The sequence below is a fragment of the Carettochelys insculpta genome, chromosome 24, assembly GCF_033958435.1.
Source record: "Carettochelys insculpta isolate YL-2023 chromosome 24, ASM3395843v1, whole genome shotgun sequence".
Taxonomy (NCBI): Eukaryota; Metazoa; Chordata; order Testudines; family Carettochelyidae; genus Carettochelys; species Carettochelys insculpta.
The window spans coordinates 2,510,903-2,515,204 of NC_134160.1; positions in this window are offsets into that span (position 1 = coordinate 2,510,903).

Consider the following 4,302-nt stretch of genomic DNA (forward strand, 5'->3'; position numbering starts at 1 on the left):
GGCCACAAACCAACAAGCTTCTTCTGTGTTATTAGAGAACAGCAAAAAGTCTAGTGGCATCTTACAGACCAACAGATATTTTGGAGCATAAGTTTTCGTGGGCAAAGGCCCACTTCATCAGATGCATCTGATGAAGTGGGCCTTTGCCCACGAAAACTTATGCTCCAAAATATCTGTTGGTCTGTAAGATGCCACAAGACTTTTTGTGGTGTTAGGTTTCTCCAGTGCCTTTTTTCAACCCTGCTGACCTGCTAGATTGGGCCGTTGTTGTATTTTTATTTTCATGAGTGGCTGCTGATTTCCATGATCACATGCATCTTTGCTCACCAGCTGAGATGTGAGAATTCACTGCCTTCTCTCCATTCAGATGTTAGAACCAGAAGGATACTCCTGAGGGGGAAGGCAAGGTGGACGTCTTGGGCCAGGAGGCAGGGGAGAGGGCTAGCTAGCAGCGATAACTGGTTTATAAAATGACCCCTCATTTCTCACCTTGTGTTATCCAAAGGCAAGAAGTGGTTTTGTCCCTGCAATAGACCGGGAAGGCCTAGATCACAACCAAGCAAAACTGTAGCTGTGCTGCCTTTCCCTAGCTGATAGACCCTGTAATCGCTGAAGTCCTGATTGAAAATTAAAGTGCCAGGGATTGTTCAGGTGCTGAGTGCAACCTTGCTCCCTGTGCACCTTCAGGCCTGCGTCCGAGTGACTGCACAGCTCCTGCTGAGAGCAGCATGGGCGTGAAGTGGCAGGGGTGGCAGCAGAGTCCCTCAAAGGATGAGCTGTGCTGGCTGTGGGAAGCAATGAGAGCACCACTCCTGATCATCTCTGTCAAATGCAGCACACGCATGTGAACACCTTGCACAGCCGTTTTCTCAAGAGCTTCCAAAGTCCAAGAAAGGCTGCTTCAGACAGACTGCTCGAGAGTGCCACGGTGCCGGTTAGCAGCGCACATCCCAACTGCAGCTCACTCGAACTCAGCCCCTTTCTTGTCCTCCAGTGCTGCCCTGGATGTTAGGCATCAGGTGCTGTTTTAGTTCCCACAGCAGTGGCAAGGCCAGCCGCGTTTACTCTGCTCCCACGCTTTTGTGGGTTTGGATTCTGGCACCAGGATGGATTTCCACTGTTCTGAGTGTTAATCTGCTCAAGAGCAGCTGACCTTTCTCAATGGGCTCCTCTTTAAGGAGGAGTATTCCTTCTAGAAAGCCCTCTCTGTTAACTTCCCCAGTGATCTGAAGGTCCCTAGCTAGTGTGGACTTTCCATAATTTGCACATTCAAACTCCTGGTGTTTTACAAATATCCACCTTTGATATCTGCAGGAACAGAATATGTCCACCTTAATCTGTTTCACTAACAGTTGGTCCTACTAGTGACAGGTATCTTCCTCCAGCTCTCCTCCTCCTCCCCCACCCCCGACCACTCCCTACTGTATAAATCCTGGATTCTGGTTTTCCATTCCATTGCCATCCGAAGAAGTGGGTTTTGTGTGAAGCCTGCCGCTGCTGGTGCTCTTTCGAATGTGTTCTGAGCTCATGGGCTTGCTCAGCCTTTTCTGCATTGTTTTGGGTGCGTGAAGCATGCAAGCCTTGTGCTGTGACTGTACATTGTGACCAAAGGACAGAAACATGCTGCCAGGAGTGATGTGCTGCTTGGCTCAATGAAAGCACAGAGCAGCCATGATTCCTGGAGCTTGCTATTTTGGGGTCATACAGTGACATGCCTGTGTTGCTTGGTGGAGAATGGGTGCCAGGAGAGATGAAGCTGGAATGTTGGACGGGATTGGGAAGTGGCTGTGTTGTGCAGGGCTGAGGATGCTGTGCCTTTGGAGACCAGGTCCATTGAGAATTCTTACCTAGAGAGGAAGGTACAAACTGGAATGTAGCTACCAAGAGCCATCCGGGATGCATGCATCCAGCCTGCAAATTACCAATGTAACAGCTTGTCTACACGCGGTGTTATTCTGGATTCATTTCTACTCTTGACAGCTCCGAGGGCAGATTCTCTTTGTACAGGATAAAATTGCCATGTTCCAGTTTAGCCTAACCTACTTTGAAAGTGCGGAAGCTAACCCAGAATAAGAGACTTTTTTATTTTTTTCACTAGCACATGAGAGAATCCACATGCAGTCAGGAACAGCTACTGCACTTTAAATTCACACTCTACGTTAATCAAAGTTACTTTCAAGTGTAGGCAAGCCCTTAAACTCCTTTGGAAATCCCCACCTTCCCCTCCCCTCCCCGGTCTCCTTTCTCTTTCACAGCCAAATAGGCTCAAAGGCCATGGTGATCTGGTGATCTAGTCTGAGCTCTTGTCACGCAGGCCAGAGAACAGAGACAGCATTTATTTTCCCAGTCAAATGCCTCTGACCCGCAGAAAATCGAGGGGGGATTGCACAGAAGTGAGAAGCCAAAATTTGAAAAACAGACACTCTCGCCCATCTTGGGGCACAGGGGCTCTGCTCACTCTCCAGCTCCCTGGGGTAGCACCAAGGCTCAGGGATCCCCTGGTGACAAGGCCAGCTGGGGCTTGCACTCTAACCATGAGGCTCAGAGACCTGCCACAGGCTGGAACATAAGCCCTGGGCCTTAATACTGGCTGTATTCATGTAGGTCCCCCACTCAGGCCATAGGACTTCCTCAAAATCATATGTACAGCAGCTGTTCTAGACCATCCACGCTTGATTTAAAATTCCTAGAGCTGAAGAATCCATCATGATCCCTAACGGATTGTGGGCCCCACATCTGGGCACGTGTTTCCAGCAGGGCTTGTACCAGTGCCAAATACAGAAGTGAAATGACCTCTCTGCTCCTACTCAAGAGCCCCCCATGTGTGCATCCCAGGATAGCAATGGCTTTTCTGGCCTTAGCATCACACAGGGAGCTTATGTCTCGCTGATTAACCACCAAGGTCACCACGCGATCACCACCTCTGAGTTGCTGCGTCCTAAGACAGAGTCCCCCACCCGGTAAGTAGGGCTTACAGTCTGCAGTTCATACCAGGGTTGTTAACGATTAACTGGTAGGGGCTGGAGCAGACCGGCTGGGCTTACTCAGGGGTAGGGGTTTCTCCAACTGTGCCAGAGCAGCCCCCTGGGAGGGAGGCTGCAGACAGGTGCTAGTCCAACCAGGCTGGAGCACCCCTACCCATGACAGCCTCCCCAGCCCCCACCCACACCTGTTTAACAGGTTGAACCTAGTGTTTAATCAGTTAATTAATCAAACGAGGAGTTAGACATCCCTAGTTTATACATGGGAGCATTAACATCTAGCCATGTTCAATGCCTGTTGTTTGCACATCGGTTTGACTCAATGGCCTGCCCTGTCACTTACCTCTGTCCCAATTTTTGAGTCATCTGTCAACTTTTTCGGTGGTCACTTTATATTTTTCTTCCAGAGAGTGGATAAAAGTATGAAACTGTGTAGCACCAAGAACCGACCCCAATGGGGCCTGTCTGGAAACACCACCCAGTGGGAGGACAAGTGGTCCTGTGGCACCTTCAAGACTAGCAAACTTGTTAGGTCCTGAGCTTTCATGGGTAAAGGAGAAACACAGTTATCCTTCTGAGCCCCACTACATGTTGGTTCCATATTTACCATTCCATTTTGAGACTTACTGGCCAGTTGTTAAATGGATTAACTTCATATCGCTCTCCTTTCCTTCTTTGTTAAACTTTTTTCCGTGCTGCTTGCTGGAGAAGGAAACTTCTAGTCTGGGCCTCCAGCCTCTTGCAGTCTGCTCCTAGAGCACAGTTCCTGGAGTGTGGAGGCGTGGGAGCCGGACACCATGCTTCCTTGGGTGGAATTCCTTCCTGGAATGTGGTGACTCAGGCAGCCACATGCCCAGCCTGTGTGTGAATCCACCCTAGGTTTCTGGGCAGCCTTTCCCAGCTCAGACTTTCATCCGAGGCAACTGGAAGCTTGCTCAGCTCAGATTTCTTCCTAGGTGCCCTGGGAACTCCCTGGGAGCGTGGGCAGCGCTGGCTGCGGATAATACAACAGGCTGAATCCCCTTCTCTGAGGCACCGACAGGAGCCTTGATTAACAGCTGCCAGCACTGGATTTCCTCAAGCCCAGCACTAAGGCTCTGGAGGGGGAGGTTTGTGGTGACCCCTTGGCCTGTTGGGCAGAGAGCCCTGGTGCCTGGCTCGACTCTGGTGGCATACAGCATCAAGTGTACTGTTGAACATGTCCATTCCCTTCTCGCGGGGGATGATGGGGGATACCGTGATGCTGGATCTTAAGTGGGAAAATAATAGAAGGATCCATCTATGCAAAGGGTCTGTCACTTTTCCCAGTCTTTCACCCGGC